Source organism: Haemaphysalis longicornis, unplaced genomic scaffold (genome assembly GCF_048455015.1).
Source record: "Haemaphysalis longicornis isolate Haplotype H1 unplaced genomic scaffold, Haemaphysalis longicornis Haplotype H1 scaffold_57, whole genome shotgun sequence".
In the NCBI taxonomy this organism is placed as follows: domain Eukaryota; kingdom Metazoa; phylum Arthropoda; class Arachnida; order Ixodida; family Ixodidae; genus Haemaphysalis; species Haemaphysalis longicornis.
This window is the reverse complement of record NW_027526400.1, coordinates 591,041-616,432: the sequence shown is the minus strand read 5'-3', so window position 1 is coordinate 616,432 and position 25,392 is coordinate 591,041. Positions and strand designations below refer to the sequence as shown.

At 48.9% G+C, this 25,392-nt stretch overlaps 1 long non-coding RNA gene across 1 annotated transcript in view; it reads left to right on the top strand.

The window, feature by feature from the left end:
- LOC144140951 (uncharacterized) overlaps nucleotides 1-25,392 on the top strand; it is a 67,331-nt gene that overhangs the window by 25,871 nt on the left and 16,068 nt on the right. Inside the window, exon 2 of the long non-coding RNA XR_013316398.1 lies at nucleotides 22,902-23,078. This is a non-coding gene — a long non-coding RNA (uncharacterized LOC144140951). The remainder of the gene's footprint in view (nucleotides 1-22,901; nucleotides 23,079-25,392) is intronic.

Sequence of the window (25,392 nt, the reverse complement as noted above, 5' to 3'; positions counted from 1 at the left end):
TCCCTTTAAAACCACTGTTTTACAAGCGGTACATCGACGACATTTTCTTGGTTTGGTCTCATGGTGAGGAAGCCCTGAAACAATTCATATCCGATTTCAACAGTGCTCACAGTGATAGCTCATTCTCACATGAGTATTCAACTTCTACAATATATTTCCTTGACGTGCAGATAACAACTAACGGACACAGACTGGATACTTCTGTGTACAGAAAACCCACCGACCGACACCAATACTTGAGCTTTCACAGCAGCCATGTGAGACACTGCAAAACGGCCATTCCATACAGCCAAGCCCTACGCTTCCGCAGAATTTGCTCTAACCAAAATGACTTCGCTTCTAATTGTGATCAGCTCCGCATTGACCTCGCACGACAAAAATACCCACTACCACTCATTGAAGATTCAATCAGGAAGGCATCAGAACAGGAGCGTTCTAGCCTTATTAGTGGCAATAAAACCTCCACTTCGAGGTCACAAACCAATATGATTCTGACATATTCGGCATCTGGCCCATACGTCAATGAAATTTTAAGCAGACACCACAACATCTTGCTCCAGAGTGAAAGAATAAAGCACGTCATTCCAGACCCACCACGCGTGGTGTATCGCCGGGCAAGAAACATCAGAGAGACATTGTAACATCATCTCGATCAAGAGAAACTAGTTCCACAGGTTCCACACCATGTGGAAAACCCCGGTGCAAATTGTGTGTAATGATGACACCAACAACAAGCGCTCAGAACAGGGAATCTGACTTTTCCATGCAGATCAGGGGCAACTTTAATTGTGACACTGCAAATATAGTTTACCTCCTAGAATGTGGTGATTGTGGTGCGCAATATATTGGACTGACTGAAAATTCTTTTAGAGCTCGCATCAATAATCACAGATCCGATGCAAAAACAAAACCTTATCTCCCCCTTTCAAACATATCAACGCTTTGAAACACCCGTTCGACCAATTTAAGGCCACAGTGCTCCAATCAGGATTTAAAACACATTTCGATAGGGAAGCCTGCGAATCTTATCTGATCCACAAATATAACTCTCACAAGAGGTATCAATGAGTCTCAGGGAAGGCTGTCGTGCCTTCAAACCTAGACCTTGTAGCGGCACGTATCGCACGTTACCACTTCTCAACCGTTGGATGGTTCATCGTTGTCAGCAGGTTACTTTTCCGTATGCTTTAATGCTTCTCCTGCACGAAATCTTGCTGTATCCCATCATTACACTTTCAAAGCACTATTCGGTCTAGTGTTGTGAATAACTTATTTTCTCCGTATGCTTCATTGCTCTTTTGCCCGAAATGTCACTTTGTAAGCTATTTTTGTTCACTGCTATGGTTCCCCATGTTCTACGATTTGTACACGTGTATTCTTTGTATTCTTTCGTTTGTCAGTTTGTTTAAAGAATGCTGTGTGCGAATTTATACTGCCATTGATGACTAGCTACGAAGTGTCTTTTTTTTCCTAGATCACTGGAGATTTGTTCTCGTACGTACGTCACATCTTTATTTTACTTTTTTCATAATGTGCAAGCCCTTGTTACTTGCAAAAATATCAAATGTAAGCTAACAATTTGTTGTATCTATCTATTTCATGTCATGAGACGGGGGCTCGTTCAACTGCTTTTTTCTGTGTGCTGTTTCTTTGTTTATTTCCTGCCTTGTGTGTCATTTCTCCAAATCCTCGCACAACCTGCGCTCTTCTTGGGTGGCTCACGCACACCTCTGTCGGCGTCGGCGGCCTTCGAGGGGTCGTCATTGTCCGCCATGTGCCCGGGACGCGGCCCGCGGATAAGTCATTTGTGGCTATTATCTGGTCTCCTGGGTAAGCGGCGGCATTTTCCTTTGAGGACGCGGCCCCCTCGCTAATCCTCCCGCCTGCATTCTTGAACTTCAACGTCGCCTTCTGCTCAGGGTGTCGAACCGGAACCGGAACCGAACCGAAAACCGGAACCGAACCCGAATTTTTGCCCGGAACCGGAACTGAACCGGAACCGTATTTTTTCCGCCATTTTGGAACTGAACCCGAACCGGAACGAATCGAAGGAACCGTTCCGAACCGGTTCCGGGTCCTCAAAAATGCGATTTCTAGTTTTCCATTTCGGTACCCTACCTTGCGTCTGAAGATATTTTGCCACTCGCCAGACAGAACCATGAAATATTTTGCGTAGTCTGCAGTTCCCAAGGCCCATCATGTTCTTTTCTAATTATTGCCCTCAATTTAATGTAAAGTTGTCCGTATATGCTATCAGTTTGCGTTAAGTACTGCCCATCCCTCCCAATTAACTTTTACATTTAGCATAACTTAAAGTTATAACGCATATTACGAGGCAATATATCATGGAATATTCTTCATGGTTTCTATCTACATGGTGTTTAAAATCGTGTAAAGTTTTCAATGTGTTGTTAATTCGCATGCATCCCTGTCCGCTTGTGAAGGCCTTCAGGGATACCATCAACAATAAATCCATATCTTCCACTTATTCTAGTTTGAATGGGAAGTTATATACAAACAGCACTGAGACACGAACACTCGCAGTTCTCAAAATTAACGTCACTTTTTCTTGTATACAGTGCCGTTGTGTCTTTTGGTTACTGCTCTAAGAGAACATGAGATATAAAAAAATGGGGAATCCTAATTTCCACTTTTAAAGTATATTTGATAGCATTTTCATGTTATCTTGAATCTGCTCAACCTTAAACTTAAGAGGCGGATGGATTGAAGTCGATTAGTGCGGGTTAGCGGGTAGACTGGGGTGAATTGGTTAGGTGAGTGAATGAGCTAATATGAATTAGTGGGACTGGTGTGTTGATTAATTTGGATTAAAGGAATTAGCGGGTCAGTTAAGGCGGATTTGGCGGTCGGACCAAACATGATATCTTTGGGGCCCTTGGCATATGGAAATTTTGCAGCGTTCTCCTTCTCGACCATTCAGAAAATTTTGTCACGCACAAAGTAGCCGCAAAGTTATGTGACGACCGCCTGAATGCTATAAAAGGTCTTTCTTTATGCCCGTATTGCGCTATTATGTTGTTGCTATATTAAAATTGACATCTCGCACTAAAGTTAAAAACTAATTGCCTAATGCATATTTTATATTCATCAAAGGGTTTTCAAAACGTGTGTATATATGAGGGGAGACAGTTGTAAAAAACTAAACTGCAAGAAAAAAAGGGGGAAGCGATCAACTGGTTTGATGCAAGAGACGCCCGATAGCATTCTTCAATACCTTCTCTTTCTTTGTGTTACCGTTCTGCAGCCTCCCACAGGTGTAGCATCTCAACCCCCGAACACAGCCCCCTCTAAGCTGAGGAAGCGGCGATAGCACGTGCGCTTAGCCAAAGCGGCGCCAAAACTCTCATAACAGACTCTTAGCAGGTGTGGCCCAACTTTGCCAACGGTCGATTGCATGTTACAACACTTCCGATGATCAATCAGAGACCACATACGAGACCAGTCACGAGACCAGCTCATACTGGCATCCCCGGCAAACAAGATCAACAACCTCGTGGGCCGAGATTTGACTCGCTTAGTCAGCGCTGATGAAGCCCGGCCCGAGTGCATGCATCCTGCAGTCACAGATCAGGAAGTTACTCGGCACTATGGCCTCTTTCATAGAACGTATTCGTCCCCGCACAAATTGCTACCGATTAACCAGGAAAGATTACTCCGCACCCTGTGGGCATACACCTTCCCACACAACACCAGACTTCACCTCTTTGACGGGACACAAGTCTCTCCATTTTGTTGCTTCTGTGGGGATCCTGGGAACCTCATACACATAGTAGGCGGCTGCGACAAGTGTGCCGTAGATCCATCCAACCTCCACGTTTCCATAGAGATTTGGAGACAGCCATGGCCAGCTCCGGCCTGGAAGATCAGTTGCTCTTGATGGAAACGGCTGTCGATTCGGCCCCCTCGAATGAGGACGCCTCTCTGAAACTTTGCCTCCATTGTATTAAACTTCATTCTCTCTCTCTCTCTCTCTCTCTCTCTCTCTCTCTCTTTACAAGTGATCATTACTGCTGCTTGTGACTTCACTTGGCTATCATATTTCCTAGAGCCCAATCGCTGTCACCGGTCGTTGAAGGGCCATTAGCAAGTTCCTATCTCCGATGGTTCCCTCTCCAATGCCGTCCTATACACGCCGTTCAATGAGTTTTTATAGCCATTGTTTCTTTCTAACAGCTTTGTTAGGAGATAAAAGATGAGCAGAAGGAAATTTCTCTAAATGCCGCCTGCCACGCTTGGCAGCCGCCGCCACATACTCGTCACACTACCATAGAAAACATTTTGCAGGTACAGTTAAAGGAGCTCTTCAACACTTTAGATAAACTCGCCGCGGTGGCTCCGTGGCTAAGGCGTTGCGCTGCTGAGCACACAGACGCAGTTTAGATTCCCGGCCGCGGCGGCCGCTTTTCTGATGGAAGCGAAAAGCGAAAACGTCCGTGTGTCCGAAATTTCGGCGCACGTAAAGATCCCCAGGTGGTCAAAATTAATCCGGAGCCCTCCACTATGGCGCGCCTCGTCGTCGGCGTTGCGTCGGCGCGTTAAACCCAACAATAAATAAATAAGTAAATAAATAAATAAAAAGATAAATAAATAAATAAATACATAAATAAAAAAGCAGTAAATACATAAATCAACACTTTCGATAAACGCTTTCACTCTTCTTCGCATCTGGAAGGAAGGAAGGAAGAATCTAGAAGAAAGGCAGGAAAGTTAACCTGGCTAGAGCCTAGTTTGCTATCCTGCACGTGGGAAAGGGGAAATGGGCAAAAAAGAGAGAAGAAAAAAAGAGGAAAAGTTGGACCAGACACGTATGCCCAGCACTGAGGCACTGACAGTGATTGACACTGGAGGCTCAGTCCATAGCCCAGTGTTCAAGTTCGTCGCCCGTAGAAAACGTAATAGCTCCTTAGTCGCCTTCTGAGCGGATGACTGAGAAGGCCAGTGGCACAGAATCTTCTCCTCCGAAAATGGCCGCCGAGAGTCTAAGTTCCTCAGTGCTGATGACAGCTTCTTCCTTGCAGGCGAGTAGCGTGGGCACTCGCATAAAACGTGGCGTATCGTCTCCGATGTGCCGCACGTTTCGCACTCCGCCCTTGCTGCCATTCCTATTAAGTACGAGTAAGCATTTGTGAATGGCACCCCCAGCCAGAGACGGCAATGAAGAGTTGCGTCAGACCGTGGGAGGCCTAGTGGAAGGGGACGTTGCAGGTGTGGGTCAAGGGCACCAATGCGTGCACATGTGAAATCTTCTTGACACCATTGGGAGATAGCTGTTTCCCGGGCAAGAATGCGGAGGGTCTTAGCTGCGTCCGTCCTAGACAATGGGATGAGTACAGTTGTCGCTGTTTGATGCGCCAGCCGGGCGGCAGCGGCCGCACTTTTGTTTCCGACAATGCCGCAGTGGCTCGGAAACCACTGTAGGGTGACATCATGACCCGCCCGGGCAGCACGGTCGTACACCATTCTTATTTCTGTCAGGAGCTGTTCGTGAGGTCCTCGGCACAGCGCTGACTGGAGTGACTGAAGTGCAGGCTTGGAATCACAGAAGATAGCCCATCGGCGGCACGAACTTTGCTCGATGGTGTGAAGAGCGCTACGGATGGCCGGAAGTTCTGTAGCCGTGGATGTTGTAAGATTGGCTATCTTGAATTTGCTGCACAGTGACAGTCGTGGTATAACAACAGCTCCGGCAGAACCCGACGATGTTACCGAGCCATCAGTGTATACATGGGTTCGGTCACTGTATGTCTCGTGCATGTACTTCAAAGCGAGCTGTTGCAGGGCCGGAATTGGAAGATCACGTTTTTTAGTCACTCCTGGAATATCTAGGTACACTCGGGGCTGCATCACACACCACAGCGGAACGAGCGGTCTCATCGCCGGCGTGTAGTTCGATGGAATGCTGGTGTTGTGGGCAGCTACTACCCTTGCGAATGACGCCCGGGGACGGGTCGCTGGTATTTCCGCGAGGTGATGATCAGGTAGACGGGCGAGGTGCCTGATATGCGTCCTGAGTATTTCAACGTCCACAAAGGTTGCCAAAGGGTGATTTCGAGCCAGGGCAATAGTCGCTGCTGTGGACGTACATCGTGGTAGGCCAAGACAGGTTCGCAGGGCCTGAGCTTGTATACCCTGAAGTGACCGAGTAGTTGTGCGGCACGCTCCAGAAAGGACAGGGGCACTGTATCGCAGACAGCCCAAGAACAGCGCGTTGTAGAGCTGTAACATCGACTTCAGTGGTGTTCCACACGCCTTGCCGCCGATGAGTTTGAGCACATGCACCACTGCAGAGAGCCTCTTCTTTAGAACGTTAACATGAGCGCTCCAAGAAAGGCCTCTGTCGACAACTATGCCGAGAAACTTGTGATTTCTCACATAAGACACCCTTTCACCATTAATATACAAAGGGTATGCATACATAGGCTTTCGTGTAAACGGAAGCACGGCGCATTTGCTGCTGGATATTTCCAACCCTTGTCCGTGTAGATATGAGGTCGTCAAGTCTGCGGCATTTTGCAGTCGGGCGCGCACATGCCGACGAGTCACGCCATCTGCCCAAACACATATATCGTCGGCGTATATCGACACGTGAACCCTCCTTGGAAGGCGAGAAATCAAGCCAATTAGTGTAAGGTTGAACAGTGTAGGGCTCAGGACGCCTCCTTGGGGAACACCACGGTGAGTATAGTGAGCTGATGTCGGCCCATCTGCAGTCATAACAAAGAATGACCTCTCTGTTAGGTAGTTCCGTATCCACTGGTAGACCCGGCCACCGAGCCCCACAGCCTGCAGTACTTTAAGAATCGCATCGTGCTCCACGTTATCGTAGGCCTCTTTAACGTCGAGGAACAACGCAGCACATATCCGCTTCGCACTTTTCCGCTGCTGCACAAAAGTCACCAAATCGATAACGCAGTCAATGGATGAGCGTCCACGACGGAATCTAGCCATGGCATCAGGGTAGACATTGTAACGCTCTAGGAACCACTCCAGACGTGCGAGAATGATTCGCTCCATCAGCTTTCCAACGCAACTTGCAAGCGCAATTGGTCGGTATGCCATTGGATCCAGCATAGATTTTCCGGGATTCAGGAGCGGAACGAGGCGGCTGGTCTTCCATTTTTGAGGAACGGAATCATCACACCATAGGTCGTTGAAATATTCCAGCAAGGCTTGTCGGGCATCCTTGCCAAGGTGACGGAGAGCAGCATATGTAACTCCATCAGGCCCAGGAAACGAAGATCGCTTGCATGCAGCCAATGCCGCCTGCAGTTCTTCCATGCTAAATGGAACGTCCATCCTTGAATCCCGCGATGCAGGGATGTCACTGGCGAGCAGTAGCCCAGAAGGGCCTGCTCCACTGGCTATCCTCACGCAGAAGTCCTCCGCCACTTCGAGCTCTCGGCGGTTCTGGTGAATAGCCAGGGCCTTCAATTGGGAGCGCTGCTGTACAGGAGTCATTAGCCCTTGCACAGTTTTCCATATCATCGACAAAGGCTTGCGAGGGTCCAGCGTGTCACAAAAAGATTTCCAACGTTGTGCTTGCACTTGGGCAATGCGTCGCTGGATCTTCTTTTGCGTTCGTCTGCAAATTCACAAATCTTCGAGACATTTCGCTCGCCGGTATCTGCGTTCGGCGCGGCGACGAACAGCACGAAGGCGTTCCAGCTCCACGTCAAACTCGGTCACTTTTGGAGACAGCCGGACGGAACGCTTGCAGGCTTGGAGTGTGCTTTCAATGACGGACTCTAGATTTTCAAGCTCATCGCTCCGGCAAATTTCGTCCATCCTTGATTGGAACTTCGACCAATCGGTTGCCCGAATAACATTAGGATCGAAGGAACTTCGTAATCCATTTATCTTTAAATAGGTTGGAATGTGGTCGCTTCCACGAGTTTCTATGTCTGGGAACCACTGTGCACGGGCCGATAAACATCGTGACACAAACGTCAAGTCTAAACAACTGCCGTAGTTCGTTCCACGTAAATAAGTGGGGCTTTCGTCGTTTAGTAGGCACAGCCCATGGTCTGAGGCAAAAGCTACTAAGCTCCGACCTCGCCTGTTGGTGTTTGGGCTTCCCCAAAGCATGTGGTGTGCATTGAAATCACCGGTAATTACCCACGGACCCGTTGTTGTGCTTAATATGTCATCCAGCCTCTTCCGTTGAAAGCGAGATGTCGGGTGTAGGTATACACCCACCAGAGTGAAAGTGCGCTGGCGCTTTCTGATGGTAAGACAGACGTACTCATTACCCCTGTAAGGTTGCACAAAATGGTGAACGTAGGACAGTTCACGCCTGATGAAGACTGCGACTTTGCTGGGCTCCCCTAGTGTGGCTGATAAAAAAAGTTCATAGCCAGATATCCGAATAGGTTTGGATATGCTCGGTTCGCAGATGACAAGTATAGGAATAGATTTCATAAAGACAAACTGGCGAAGATCTGAAATACGCGACATTAGTCCTCTGGCGTCCCACTGAAAAATGGAAGCCTCCTTGATATCCGTACTCAATGAAGAACGTGCGTTCGCCATGGTCCTTGCTTATCCGAGACTTGCAAGTACTGGATCCAGGGCCTCCAGTATCTGAAGTGCACTCAACGCAGAAGGTGTATTCAGACTGGTGAGCAATGTGCGAATGGCATTCATGAGGGACCTCAGGACCGCGACGACTTGCCGATCTGAAGACGAAGCCGGGGCAGAAGATCTCGTGACTGTCTTCAGTACTGAGCGTTGGGGCTCAGAAGGAGGTACACTCGGTGACAGCGGGGGCCATGCGTCAACCGGCGAGGTTTGTTGTACCTCGTTGCGACAACTCGGCGAATCCGGCGAGGCCGGAGGCGGCGGAGGCGGTGGGGGTGCCGGCGGCCTCGGGGGTAGCGGTGGTGTAAGTAGTTGAACTAGTGGCGGACCCGCTTGCGTAGAGGCGTTCGATGGAGAATGGCCAGCCTTGTTTGAAGATCTCCGGCGTCGAGACCGGTGACGCCGCCGCTGTCGTACCGTCGCCGCAGCCTCCTTGTGCGTGGAGTGGTCCCTCACCATCTGCTTCAAGACAGCGACCTCCCTCTTCATACGTGGGCACTTCTTTGATGAGGCATCGTGAAGCACTGCGAAAACTATAGCTCTTGCCAGCACAGAGCAACAGTGCGTGATTTGCTCGTCGCTGCGGATACACCTTCCGTTTCTGCTTCGCTTTTGTGGCTTTTTTAAGTGGCTATCAAATGCGTTTTATTCTGCAACTTAAGGAAAGCCGGCAAACAGCCGCTACACCGCTGTAATGACGTCATTCAGTGGTCGAAGAACGCGAAAACCGGGAAGGAGAGAAAAATATTTTGAGCAAGATTCTATGTTATCTGACGAGGAGAGAGCAGTAATTTTTGGCTGAGGCACATTGCGACCCCATAATCTAATGTGTTGGTTGACTACTTTCTGCAAGCACTCAAGATTTAGAAAAAAGTTGAAAAAAGTGTTGCACGGTCGCTTTAGTTTGGCGAAGACAAAATATTTGGACAAAGAAACCTTCATTATGACTTTGTTTTTATGCCGACTTTAAAAGGAAACGAAAAAGTTGCACAAAATTTAACAGAAAAAACACGCCTGCTTTTTTTCTTCGAACCCGTTTGAACCCGTTTGAACCGGTTCAAACCGGTTCGAACCGGAACGGAATGATGCTCTGGAACTGAACCCGAACCGAACCCGAAAGGCTTGAACCCGAACCCGAACCGAACCCGGAAAAATTCCGGTTCGACACCCTGCTTCTGCTATTTTGCGTTCCCCAGTGTTTGGATTACTAATTGTCGATTCTACGCTTCCGCCTTATGAGGCAGGTTATTTCCGCTCCTTTGGAGTAAGATGCCCAGTACCCCTTCCTTATTTGTTTACTTTTCTTAATATTGCTGTGCGTGGGTGGGCGGTGGCTGCACGAAACACGCTTCCTAAGTGCCTCGCTTTTGCTTTTCGCCGCGTTGTATATTGAGATGGATTACCTGCGCGCCCAGTCGTGCAGTACGTTTCTTTCCACTTGTTCCTTGCTGTACTTCCTTCTTGTACACTATTGAAATAATGTGTCTACGTGCTCACAGCGCTCCCTGCGAGCCTACATATACCCTGTATTCGACCTACGTACTTCACTTGAAAAAGGCTGGTTCCCATCCGAAACGTCGTATTAAATATTGTTATGGTTTTCGTGGTGACTCTAATTTAATATACTATTCAGCTGCCAAGCCCTGCACTGTTATATATATATATATATATTGCCGCAAACCATACATTGGGCTTGTTTATTTGTGTTTTGCTTTTACCGCCCGGCTGCGCCGTTCTGTGTTACTTCTGCGCCAAGGGAACCGCGTGTTCCATTCCTTCTTTCTGTGATCCCTAGCAACGGCGTGGAGCGGAGAGGAGCGTCGGTAGCAACGGCGCGGTGACGTCACTTCACCACGTGACCGTGCTCGCTCCGCCTCCTCGCCGTGGCTGTGCGGGTGCGCGCCGCTCCCCGCACCGCTTTCTGTGCCGCATGTGTTATCTGTTGTGATAGGGAGAGCATTCTGATATAACGTGAACAGCCCAGAATAATCTTCTTGGATCTACTATGTTCTCGATGTGAATCGACGTTTCGAGAACCACGCGCCCCGAAAGATAAAAAGCCTGCAGTGCGGACGCCGGAGCATTCGATTCGACGACACTCGCCTGTGCAAGTCACTTTGTTGACCGCTGCTTCGCCGCCTCTGTATTCTTTTGAGTTGTTAGGGGAGCACATGTTCGCTCCAATAAACGTGTTTCTCGTTCAAGACAACTGCATCGTCCTTGTCTTCGTGACATCGGGTGGAGGTGCGGGGTACGCACCCTTCATGCCCACTACAACCTCGGGAAGCCGCCAAGCCAGTCCAACAAGAGCCAGCCTCCGCCTGCAAGATTTACCACCCGAGTTCGGTTTGATGCCAGAAGGGCCCAAGAAAAGGAACGCTGCAACCAACACCATGGTGCAAGAAACAACGTCGCCAATCGTCCTGCAGCAGCCCCGGGAACCGCCATCGTTCCAGGGAGCCCCCGCTGAAGACCCCGAAGAATGGTTGGAGAAGCTGGAGCGCGTCGCATCTTCAACAGGTGGGACGACGAAGAAACTTTCCGGCATGTCTTCTTTTACTTAGAAGATGCTGCTCGAACTTGGTTCGAGAACCATGAGAGTTCTTTGACCCACTGGACTCACTTCAAAAGGGAGTTCCTTAAGACATTCACTACCGTTGTGAGAAAAGAGCGAGCTGCGCTTTTGCTTGAAACTCGGACACAACACCCCAACGAAGGGGTCGTGATCTTCGTTGAGGAGATGAAGCAACTATTTCGCCGCGCGGACCCCGAAATGACGGAAGAAAAGAAGTTACGCTTCTTAATGCGCGGTGTTGAGGAGGAGCTGTTTGCTGGACTTGTCCGCCACCCGCCCAAAACCATCGCTCAATTCGTGACCGAAGCCAGCACGATTGAGAAGGCTCTCGAAATGCGTGCTAAGCAGTATGACCGGAACTTTGTTGGCGCGGCCAGTGCGAACTACGTCGACAACATGCGGATTCCGGCTGATAGCCTACGCGAGACCATCCGCGCAGTAGTGAGAGAGGAGCTGCGGAAACTTTTCCCGAAGACGCCGCAACCCCAAGTCGCTTGCCTAACTGGCGTGATCCGGGAAGAAGTTCAAAACGCTTTGGGAACTTCTGTGGCATCCGAAGTACACTGCGAGCCCCAAGCTATGACGTACTCCGCGGCTGTTCACCGACCCCGCCCTGCTCCAACACGTCGTCAAGAGGCACGTCGTCAAGAGGCCCCGCCCTACCGCCGCCCACTGTTGCCCGCCCGACCCCCGGTAGCACAAACCCAGACGCCGAGGAAGACTGACGTATGGCGAACACCGGATAATCGTCCTCTGTGCTACCACTGCGGAGAGGCCGACCACATCTACCGTCGCTGCCCATACAAGAGACTCGGACTACGTGGTTTCTCCGTCGACGCACCACGCCCCCGACCCGGCCAGCACCCATCTGAGATTGAAGAATACCTGTCGAACACCAGCCGTGGACCAGCCCGTTTCAACCGTTCGCCGTCACCCTACCCGTACCAGTCGCCGGACCGCCGTAGCAGTGCTGACTTCGCACGTGGAAGGTCTCCCAGCCCACGCGGGGGAAACTATAGGCGGCAACTTCTGGAGGTGAAGTTGCTCTACGGCGAAAAACTGGAAACCCTCCAACGACGCAAGGACGCGCTGAAGACAGTGATTCACGACATGCCCTCATCCCGACGACCCGACCTAACCCTGACGAGACTCCCGAGACTACACGGCGCGACGCGTACCCGACCTGACCGAGACGTCCGTTGAGAAGACGACGACAACGACGATGCACAGTGCCCGACCATCAACACGTACAAGCAGAGATAAGACGCCCCGACGAACCCGGAACTCGAGGAAGACTGCATCTGACGTCAAGGTGTCCATCGACGGCTTTGACGTAGTCGCCCTCGTAGACACGGGAGCTGACTATTCGGTAATGAGCGGACCATTTGCGTCTAAACTGAAGAAAGTTATGACCAGATGGGACGGTCCGCACATACGCACAGCAGGAGGCCACCTCGTGACGCCAAGAGGAATGTGCACATCGCGCGTCACCATAGACGGCACAACGTACCCTGCGGCGTTCGTCGTTCTGCCTAACTGCTCCCGCGACGTAATTCTTGGAATGGACTTTTTGATGGACAACGGTGCAATAATCGATCTGCAGACTAAGTCAATAACTTTTTCTCCCCATCACTCTATGACGCCGGAACCGAACCCCGGACGACGTGCTGCTGTAAGGATTGCCGATGATCATGTCACCCTGCCACCCCGCGCAAGCTTGATGGTCGCAGTCTACTGTGAATATGCTGCTCCTGACGTCGACGCTATCGTAGACACTGATCAAAGGGTGCTTCTCGACCGTGGTGTGTCTGTCGCAAGAGGCATTGCGCGCTTCAAGGAACACCAATCCCACATTTTGGTTACTGATTTCACCGAGGAGTACCAGCATTTAAACAAACGCGCGGCAATTGCATTCCTCGAAGAAATGCAAGAAGCAAGTGACGTGATCGCGGTCGCCGACTTTGAACGCACACCCGTAGAAACCTTCAAGCTCCCGCAGCCCTTCGACGTGAATCCGGCGCTACCGCAAGAACAACGGAACAAATTATTGGCTTTGCTGCGTCGCTATAGCGAATGTTTTTCGTCGAGCGCAAAACTACGTCAGACCCCTCTAGCGAAGCACCGAATAATAACCGAAGATGGAGCCCGACCTACCCGACAGTCACCGTACCGCGTCTCTTCACACGAACGGGAAGCCATCCGGACTCAAGTCGACGACATGCTCAGCGACGACATTATACAGCCATCGAAAAGCCCCTGGGCTGCGCCCGTCGTACTCGTAAAGAAAAAAGACGGCACATTAAGGTTTTGCGTTGACTATCGGCGACTGAACAAAATCACGAAAAAGGACGTGTAATCCCCTCCCCCGAATCGACGACGCCCTCGACCACCTCTGCCACGCGAAGTACTTCTCATCGATGGACCAGAAGACCGGCTACTGGCAAATTAAAGTGGACGAGAGAGACCGAGAGAAGACTGCATTTATAACCCCAGACGGCCTATACGAGTTCAAGGTGATGCGTTTGGGCTGTGCACAGCACCAGCGACGTTTCAAAGAGTCATGGACACTGTGCTAGCTGGCCTTAAGTGGCACACCTGCCTCGTATACCTCGACGACGTAGTGGTATTCGCCCGGACTTTCGACGAACACCTTGCAAGGTTGGAGTCTGTACTCGAGGCCATTCGTACATCGGGGTTAACGCTGAAGCCTGAAAAGTGTCGTTTTGCGTATGAGGAGCTGAAGTTCTTGGGCCACGTCGTCAACGCCGCGGGAGTCCTACCTGACCCGGCCAAAACTTCAGCCATTGCGAACTTCCCTAGCCCGAAAGACAAGAAGGGCGTGCGAAGATTTCTCGGGCTGTGCGCATACTACCGGCGCTTCGTCGCAAACTTCGCACGCATTGCAGAGCCACTCACGCGCTTGACGAAAGATAGCACCCCTTTCAGCTGGGAAAACGACCAAGAAAAAGCATTCTGCGAGCTGCAAAAACGCCTGCAAAGCCCGCCCGTGCTCGCTCATTTCGACGAAAATTCCGAAACGGAAATGCACACGGACGCCAGTGATATAGGCTTGGGTGCCGTCCTTGTCCAAAAGCAAAGCGGCTGCGAAAGGGTAATCGCCTATGTCAGCTGTGGTCTGTCGAAGGATGAGAAAAACTATTCTGCCTCTGAGAAAGAGTGCCTGGCTATAATATGGGCGATTTCAAAATTTCGCGCATACGTGTATGGAAGGCCATTCAAGGTTGTAACAGACCACCATGCGCTGTGTTGGCTCGCCAATTTGAAGGACCCCTCTGGCCGTCTTGGGCGGTGGAGCTTGCGCCTGCAGGAGTTCGACGTTACAGTCGTTTATAAATCCGGCAGGAAACACTCCGACGCCGACTGCCTGTCCCGCGCCCCCGTCGACCCACCACCACAAGTCTCTGATGAAGACAGCCCGTTCTTCGGGATCGTGACGGAGAGTGACCTAGCCGCCCAGCAGCGTGCCGACCACGACTTACGCGTCATAATCGAGTACCTCGAGGGCTGCAACGTTGCCGTTCCTAGGACCTTCAAACGCAGCTTACCAGCATTCAGCCTGAGAAACTCCGTCCTCGTGAAGAAGAATTTCAGCCCCGGAACAAGAGCGAATTACCTTCTTGTCATCCCCGCGGACCTTCGTGACGAAATTTTGGAAGCGTGCCACGACGACACGTCTTCCGGACATCTCGGCACAGCCCGCACTATTGGAAAAATCAAGGCGAGGTACTACTGGCCCGGCCTTACCTCTGACGTCACCCACTACGTCGTGAGCTGCCGTGACTGCCAGCGACGAAAAACGCCGCCGACAAGACCCGCCGGACTTCTGCAACCGATCGCCGTCCCATCGAGACCATTTCAACAGATTGGAATGGACCTTTTAGGCCCGTTCCCTACGTCACGATCACAGAACAAGTGGATTGTCGTAGCGACAGACTACATGACGCGCTACGCAGAGACCGCCGCTCTTCCGAGGGGGACTGCACAAGAAGTGGCAAAGTTCTTTATAAGCCAAGTTGTGCTGCGACATGGAGCCCCGGAAGTCCTAATCACAGACCGCGGAACGGCATTTACTGCGGAGCTGATGCAAGGAGTATTACGCTACAGCAACACGAATCCCAGAAGAACGACGGCGTACCACCCCCAAACGAACGGACTAACAGAACGTCTGAACAAGACAATCGCAGATATGCTGTCAATGTACGTTGACGTTGAACATAAGACTTGGGACGAAGTGCTCCCGTATGTCATGTTTGCGTACAATACGGCTATCCAGGAGACGACGCAGCTGACGCCGTTCGAGCTTGTCTACGGTAGAAGGCCGACTACGATGCTCGACGCCATGCTTCCGCACGTAGAAGACGACGACCTCAACGCCGACGTCCACGGATATCTTCAACGTGCGGAGGAGGCCCGCCAGCTCGCTCGAGTTCGTATAACGAAGCAGCAGCTGGTGGATGCGGGCCGCTACAACCTCCGACGCCGAGACGCCGAGTACCAACCAGGGGATCGTGTGTGGGTTTGGACTCCCATCCGACGACGCGGACTCAGTGAGAAGTTCCTGCGACGCTATTTCGGACCCTACCAGATTCTACGACGTGTTGGCCAGCTTACCTACGAAGTGATCCCCGATGGTGACTCCGGCACATCACGACAACGCACGCGGCCTGAAGTCGTCCACGTGGTTCGCTTAAAACCTTTCTACGGACGATAACGAATTTTATTTTTATTTTCGGACTGTCGCTTATGTTAGCATCGGGTCGATGCAGTCTTAGAGGGGGGGTAATGCCGCGAACCGTACATTGGGCTTGTTTATTTGTGTTTTGCTTTTACCGCCCGGCTGCGCCGGTCTGTGTTACTTCTGCGCCAAGGGAAGCGCGTGTTCCATTCTTTCTTTCTGTGCCGCATGTGTTATTTGTTGTGATAGGAAGAGCATTCCGATCTAACGTGAACAGCCCAGAATAATCTTCTTGGATCTACTGTGTTCTCGATGTGAATCGACGTTTCGAGAACCACGCGCCCCGAAAGATAAAAAGCCTGCAGTGCGGACGCCGGAGCATTCGATTCGACGACACTCGCCTGTGCAAGTCACTTTGTTGACCGCTGCTTCGCCGCCTCTGTATTCTTTTGAGTTGTTAGGGGAGCACACGTTCGCTTCAATAAACGTGTTTCTCGTTCAAGACAACTGCATCGTCCTTGTCTTCGTGACAATATATATATATATATATATATATATATATATATATATATATATATATATATATATATATATATATATATATATATATATATATATATATATATATATATATATATATATATATATACAAGAGAAGAAGAACTTCGAACAAGGTAAAAGCACGATTGTGGCCTACGTTTCAGCAAAGAGAACTTGCTTTCCTCAGGGAAAGCAAGTTCTCTTTCCTGAAACGTAGGCCACAATCGTGCTTTTACCTTGTTCGAAGTTCTTCTTCTCTTGTGTTCTCTACCATCTTCAAAGTTCTACTACTCCCTATATATATATATATATATATATATATATATATATATATATATATATATATATATATATATATATATATATATACAGAAAGAAATGCTGGCAGTCTACAACGCCAAAGAGGGCATAGGGGAATGGTTAGACGATTTTTTACCGTTAGTGACGTTCAATTATTTTATTTTATTATTTATTACGTGAGAAAGAAAGAAAGAAAAACACGCGCCCAGAGTGGGGAACGAACCCACGCCTTTCGATTAGATCTCGAATGCCTTACCAATTCGGCTATCTGGGCGACTGTGTTCTCCTTCGCATTCTGGGGTATTTATATTTACCGCAATTGTATCTGACGCTTGAGGGTGGTAGCCAGCGCCACTCAGACTACCCGGGGAGAAGGGGACCTTCTTTTTAACCCCCCGGGGCGTGACGCGAACGTCTACAGCCTGTCATAAGCGTGTAACTGGCGGGAAACCCTCTTAGGCTACCTTGGCATCAAGGCTGCCAGAACCGAGGCCCTCGCTAAGCTTTCGCAAGATAATACGGTTTGGAAATGAGGGGCTCGTTAGGAAATACAGAAAGAAATGCCGGCAGTCTACAACGCCAAAGAGGGCATAGGGGAATGGTTAGACGATTTTTTACCGTTAGTGACCTTCAATTATTTTATTTTATTATTTATTACGTGAGAAAGAAAGAAAGAAAAACACGCGCCCAGAGTGGGGACCGAACCCACGCCTTTCGATTAGATCTCGAATGCCTTACCAATTCGGCTATCTGGGTGACTGTGTTCTCCTTCGCATTCTGGGGTATTTATATTTACCACAACTGTATCTGACGCTGTATCTGACAACTGTATCTGACAAGTGTATATATATATATAGTGAAAGAAGTCGACTGACACGTTTCCCGTTTCTGTTGCCAACAGTTTCGGAGTTACAAACTCCTTCTTCAGGGCTGTATTTTAATTTCTCACATTGCGCCTTTATACAAAAACTTCGGTGAGGGAGGGTTACTTCCCTCATCCCTGCAGGAGAGGTCGCGGGTGAGGGGTGTTTCAAACAGTTTGAGCAAGTGAGGCATTCCGATTGGCTAGAAAGGTGGAAGGTGAGGGAAGGGGAAAGAACACGGAGGAAAGGGCAGCACGAAAAACGTAACAAGAGGCACACAAGCAAATACACGATCAAAAACAAGAGTGAGTCCTGCGCGCTCCGCAAATGGTGTAACAGTAGTCAGCAGGAAAGGAAAAGGAGCAGAAAAAAAAGGGGGGGGGGATGAACGGAGACAGACATAAGATGGCGGCACAGGCATAGATCTTCGATTCGGTCAAACTGCAAGGTCACATGCATGCACGGCCCGCCAAGTCAACACATGGTCCCCGCGCCATACTCGGAATTTCCTGTCCCATTTTCGGTTTTGTTTTAAGTGCGAATGCACTTTATAAGCGACCCCAAACCTTCCACCGCCGGCGGCGGCGGCGGCGGCGGCGGCGTCCGCAGTCCTCCTCTCCCTAGCAACGGCGTGGAGCGGAGAGGAGCGTCGGTAGCAACGGCGCGGTGACGTCACTTCACCACGTGACCGTGCTCGCTCCGCCTCCTCGCCGTGGCTGTGCGGGTGCGCGCCGCTCCCCGCACCGCTCCTCGCGCCGTGACGTCATGGTATGACGTCACAGCGCGCCTCCTCTCCCCAGCAGCTGCCGCGCGCCTCTCTCTCCACCGTGACGTCACACTCTCTCCTCTCCCCCTCGCTCGGCTGCAGCTGCCGTGCGCCGCTGTCCCTCTCCCCTTGCGCTCGCCTCCTCTCTCAGCCACCTGGCTCGGCGCGCTCGGCGCGGCGTACCCCCCTATATATGCAGCGATAAACTGCCAGACCTCCGTGGGTCGGCTCGCGCGCGCTCACGGGCGAATGCCAACGGATTTTAACTTTACTCCCCCTCATAGCATCACCCCGTGCATTCGCACTTAACCATGTTCACCCTCGGGGAAATGCTTGGGAGTTTTTTATTACTGGTTAAACCTACAGCAGCTCTGGTCTTGGCGTCACTTCGACGAAACCGAGTGGTGCGGCAAAGCCTTGCTACGCGGCCAGCGAGCCGCGGAACAAGTAACACTTGGATTTGGTTTCGTTTGCGGCGCATTCTTCGGCCGTTTGTCTATCAGTGGTGCGGCTGTCATAATTCAGGCCGCCGTGCGTCGGCGGGCCCGCGGGGCGCGCTCACAGGTGTTCAAGGTCACTGATGAGACCGTGGTGGTTGCCGAACGGACGGGGAAGGGGGGGGGGGGGTTGGGGCCTTCTACCCGTTTGTTTTGCTTGACTTGGTCCCTAAAGCGAGGTTTCCTTTTTTCCTTCTTGCTTTCTTTTTAAGTTGTATGCACGGTCCCGGTTCTGCGCTCACCCCCTCCAATGCCCGAAAGGTCCCGATATTTCCGTCTAAGGCGCAGCTTTTTGTCGCAAGAATGAGAGGCGGCCCGGGTCCTCATTGATGCCATGGGTGAATGCCTGGAATTTATGTATAAAGTAGGACTCCCTCTGCTCGCGTTCGAGGGAAGAGCGGAAGCCGGACTGCAGGACAGTGATTCTGATATGCTCAATGGAATGGTCCGGCAGGCGCATATGTTTGGAAAATGGTAGATCCGGCTGTGAGGTGACGTGGGATTTGTGGTTGTTGAATCTGAGTCGGATTGCATTCTCGGTCTAGCCAATATAGTCCTTGCCACACATTTCGCAGTGCAGTCTGTATACGACGTTACTTGAATCACAGTCGAGGCTTTCTTTTATTCGGAAGGAAAATTTGGAAAAGTTACATTTTGCCGTGTCGGTTGGGGTGATGAGGGGACAGATTTTGCAGCGCGTTTTCCCGCATGGGTGGCAGCCTGAGTGTTGTTTCGGGATCCCAATTTTAGCCTTAACAAGCACATCTCTTAAGTTCTTGTCTTTACGATACACTACACGGGGTGGTTCGGGGAAGATAGCTGACAGGTGCTCACTTTGTCTGATCATGTTGAAATGCTTGCTCAGTATGTTGTTTACTCGTGGCATGTTCGCACCGTATGTTAATACCAGGTTGGTCTGGGGTGTTTCCTTTTTTTGTGAATTGGCTTTTGACAATGCTGACTGGCGGTCTGTTTGGCGGGCCCGGTTGATTGCGTCATCAATTATATTTTCTGGGTAATTTTGATTCAGAAGGATGTTCTTTAGATTTTGCGAGTTTCTGTCAAATTCTTGGACATCAGAACAGATTCGGCGGTATCTGTATGCCTGCGAGTATGGTATTCCAACTTTGCAATGTCGTGGGTGGTTGCTGTCAAAATGCAGGTACTGTTGGCGATCCGTGGGTTTTTTGTTAACGGTGGTCGCGAGGGAGTTGCCATGTACCTGAAGGGTTACATCCAAAAAGTTGATGGTATCTTGAGATATGTCGTGGGTGAACTTGATTGATTGATGGAGGCAGTTAAATTTTGAAATGAAGGCGAGAAGGCTCGCTTTGTCGTGGTTCCATATCATGAATATGTCATCTAGAAAACGCCTGTAAAACAGTTGTTTCTTTTCTTGCTTCTCAATGAAAGGAGTTTCCAATGATGCCATAAAAATATTGGCGTAAAAAAAAAATATATATATATATATAATATATATATATATATATATATATATATATATATATATATCATATTTTCATTTTTTTCATAAGATATTTTTTCACCACCCATCAATGAGGCGAGACCTGATTTTACAACCATCGTACCACTCACCACGCATTGATCACCAGCATAAGGTTGCCATTCCGTTTTGCCGCACGAAATTCTTTTCAGCAGCCTTCTTACCGAAAACGTGTGCCGATTGGAACCACCTTCCCTCTTCCGTTGGAACAATAACAGACCCTTTGTTGTTTAAGACTGCAGTTTCTCAGCAATTTTTGTGACTCTATGCGCTTTCCATTATCTATCTTTGTCTTTTATATGCTTGAATTCTTACTACAAATGCATTCTTTTTTTTTCAGTTGATTTATGTTGCCTTCGTAATATCCGCTTCTGACACTTGTTTCTTTTCTTTGTTTTTTTTCCTTGTTTTTATTCCTTTGTGTGTTCTGAAATGTTGTACCCACCCCCTCTGTAATGCCCTAAGGGCCCTGAGGGTACTCTAATAAATAAATAAATATATATATATATATATATATATATATATATATATATATATATATATATATATATATATATATATATATATATATATATATATATATATATATATATATATATATATATATATATATATATAAATCGTAATCCCCCGTTATAACGAACCTGCATTCCCCGCAATATCGCTTTATTCACAATTTCTGTTGGTCCCAACCCAAACACATGCATTTTAGGCCGGATTAATCGAAGAGCACGTAGACCTTGACCCGCTTAGAGCGAAGTAGCCAGCGGAGGCGTTGCCGCGCGGCAGCGACTCAGCACGACTCAGGCTATCAACATGGCGGGTCTACGAAAGCTGGTGCTTCCCCGACGATTTTCTCGAGCCAGTCATGCTCGATTCGCCCAATCCGACTTTAGACAAACGGTTCAAATGCGTGGTAGGGCTATTGAATTTTGTTCCTAGACATTGGTCCATGGCATCCCGGCGATTTTCTCGAGCCAGTCATGCTCGATTCGCCCAATCCGACTTTAGACAAACGGTTCAAATGCGTGGTAGGGCTATTGAATTTTGTTCCTAGACATTGGTCCATGGCATGGACGAGATATTGCGCGGACACCGACACTAGTTCCATTCAATCAGCAGTGTCGGCAGGTGGCCAAAGAACTCTTGTGTAGCGAACGTAGCGGCTGCACAGCTAGATAAACAATTACACAGTCATCATGCAAAGCCCCTAGTGTAAAACCGGTCGGTTTTCATATTTGCGCTCTGCACCCAAAATGGGCGGGTAATGGTTTTCGGCTCAACAAATAATACATCAAACTCGAGCCACTGCGTTTGCCGTTCTTTCTAGAACGGAACTCTCGTAGCGTTGCGTGACTACCGCACGCCACCTATAAAAGTGGCCACTGCCACTGCCACTTCAATTGGCGGAGACCGCAGCGTCATGCAATGCTTGGCCAAATTAGAGTCGCGGTTGCTCCCGCCCAGCAAGAGCTTGAAACGGCCAAAGCACGCTGCCTTTTTTGTACCTTAATAAATTTCCCCTTCACGGAATACATTGCGATTTTATTCCTCACAGCTGTGGCGCATAAAGCCGAAATGCCTTAGCTTTTCTCTAGTTGTCGCTTATATCAAAGCACTGCTTATAACGAAGTTTTCGGCCATCCCGCTGACTTTGTTAAAACAAGGGAGTACTGCATATATATATATATATATATATATATATATATATATATATATATATATATATACTGTACGACAGATTAGATACCTGCACCGAACGATACGAAGCCATTCAACACTCAACCACACTTGCCCAATCATTGCCAAATCTGGCAATAAAAGTTCACAATGAAGCAACTGGCATACAAATTAAGGCAATTTTTTACTTTACCCTTGTGGAGTTTAATGGGTCAATTGCGCTTGGACGTTAAGTTCTTGCTTTCTTTAGAGTTTGTTCCAACACTAGCATTTGAAACCATTTCGTGACTTCACTGTAAGCAGAGAAACCGGTCTTCCCGAATCAGCTACTTTGTGCGTCTCACTTGTAATTCCCGTAAGGCCATGACGGTCCTAGTATAAGGCACAAAACATCACTGTCGACATCAGAGTTATTCCCAGCAGTACAACGCCCAAGAAAACTCGATAGAAAAGTCCGTAATAGGCATATAGGACAATGATACGATACAGACAAATGGGAATAATTATGTTTCATGAAAATACAATATCTAGACACCCCGTAATTGTTGGGTTCTTTTTACTCAGCTAGCCAAAAATTATATATAACAATTTCGTTTACTAAACTGGGCTTAGTGAATATCAAGATTACTGTGGGTAGCCTGCTTCCGGTGCTGATAACGCGACCTTTCATGTTAATTGTATACAAAACCTCCAGGTTGATGACAGTTTTTGGTCTTAAACACAAAACTGAATCGAAGTTGTATGCATTATGTTGATTCACCACTTAACCGGAAAGTTACCAGCCGTGAACTCGGAACCCACTAACGAAAAACAACAAATGCTTTATTAAAAAACGTTACATCTAAAGGGGTTTAGAATATACTTCTTACAACATATTTGCAGATGCAAGAACTCGTATTGCTCAATGTACCCTGCCGAAAGTTAAAGGGAATTGCCGAGCTGCTCATCCGGCCTATTTTTTCAACAAACGTGGCATCTGTGAACCATTCGTTTATGGCGGCTGCGAAGGGAACGAAAACAGATTTAGAACCAGGAACAGTTGCTACAACTGCTGCCATGGTGAGTACCGTCATTTTGGCTGATTCTTTCAGAGGTAGAACAGAAATCCTACTTTTGGCCTATTTTTCAAATCAGACATTTTGCGGATAGGGATAAACGATATGTATTCACCGATATACACAATATCCGGAACTAGGTTTGTGTAGAAATCTATTATAAAAATATTCACGATAAGAAATTATCCAATACCCGCAATAAATTCACCCCCTCAAGAGAAGTTACCCTGAAAATCCTAACAGCTACAAGTCACATAATCACTAAACCGGCCGACGGATGTGGTAGCCTAGTCGCCTTACCAATAAAAATATAATATTGAGGCCCATAAGCAGCTTAACAGCGTTTCGCACTAAATGCCCTTAGATCATCATTCAAGCCAGGAGTACCGTCGAACAGTATTTCACACCCTTAAATAAGTGCTCTATATAAAATTATTTACGAGCACTTACGAAGTTCATGAAGCCGAGTGTAAGCAAGGAGGACCTTTCTGCTGTGAACCTAAATTTCATAAATTCACTGCGGAATAACTGATTCCAGCACCGCCTTCCCGGCAGACAGGTAGTTACTAATAACAAAACCCCTACTGGATCACTATCGGCGTTTATAGATCATCTGTAAGGCATTCCTGCTCTCCTATCCTAATTTTTCAGGACACCCCCTCTACCATATCCATTACACCAACGAATAATAAGATGCAGACGCCTACCCATTGGCGCCCTCGTAGTCGCCCTTATGTTGCAGCTAACTAAACAAACATTACTCATATCGAAAGAATTGAAGCAATTTCAAATCTTAAGCAGTAAATCCCACCAACTCGAAACAAAAATACACCTAATATAATAAAATTTGTTTTAACTATAAATACATTGTTAGTTTTGCTGGAACAATACTCGCAAAATTTAGAAACCACCCTCGGCGCTGTTTAGTCTAACGCTGTTTAGTCTAATGCTGTTTAGTGTAAGACAGACAGATAGATAGAAACTTTATTGTTCAAGTGATGGTGGGGCGATTCAGCCACCTCGGTGCAGGCAGCCGCCAGGGCCCTGATAATGTGGGCCGCTAGTTCTCGTTGGAGTTGGAGACTCACGGTAACGGCCAGCCAAAGGTGCCGCGGGCCAACGCAGGGTGCAATGAAACTCCCTTAGCGTATACAGCATAAAACTGCTGATACTACAACGTAATCCCGTCCAATTCTATGCTTTTATTCCCTATGTCTGCTTTATGCCCAGTATGCGCCGTTCCAACACCTGGGGCTCAATAATGGTAAAACATCTATCTTCAAGGTAGACATCGCTTAAAAACAAACCAAAGAAAAAAACACTACACAAAGAGGAGAACCAACGCTTGAGGACAGTCACTGGGCTTTCAACAATTTTAGTGCGCAAGCACTTGCTTTTGGCGGCGGCGTGGGCCTCATAGTGAGGGTCGGCGTTGTAACTGAGTGAGCGAAACATTATTGATATCTCCATAGCGTTATCTCTCAACAATCTCTCGTGTCCTAATTTGAACGATATCTGGCGTCCTACGGGTCGATTTAATCATCCGCGCATGCCACCCCACGCGCCCGACTTAATCTGGTGGCTTGTCAATGATACCGGCTCCTGGCACCGAGAGGGCATCTGCCGGGGCAGTGATCACCATCCCATCAGGATGGTGATCACTCCCAACCGCGACGTTCCCTTACAACGGCACTGCACTGTAACAAACTGGAAAATGTTCCGGGGTAACATCAACACAATGCTCATGGCGCCAAGTCCGCGCCCCATCGCTCTCGTTCGGGAAGCCAGGCAAAGCGTCTGTGAAGGCACATGGGTAGAGGAATCCCGGCCGAAGCCTGACCTTCAACTCTTACAGCTATGGGCCCAGTGCAAATAAACTGAAGTGGCTGCGTCCCGAGATCCCTCGTCTGTGGAGTCCCGAGTACGCTTACAACGTCTGACTGCGGCTGCCAGGCGTCATGAGAGCGTCTGTCAAGGCAGCGATGGCTGAGCTCGTGTGAATCGCTCGGCCCATCGGCGACTACATAATCCATCTGGCGCACCTTTCTTGAAATGGAAAGTGGAGGCCGCACTCCAGACGCGGCAGGCAGTGCACGTCTGGCACGGACAGGGATCCTGCTTAATTTGCTGCTGAAGTGGCCCGCGCACTGTTCCCTGCCTTTAAAATCCTTCCAGCCAACAACCCATGCCAGTTTCCGCTGCCGAGTCACGTCGGGTCCTCCGCTCCTGACGACGCCATGCGTGCAATGCAGTAGCCTTTCATGATAGCCGAGATTCTCGCTGTGATTAATCACGCCAAACATCGGACTGCTCCAGGT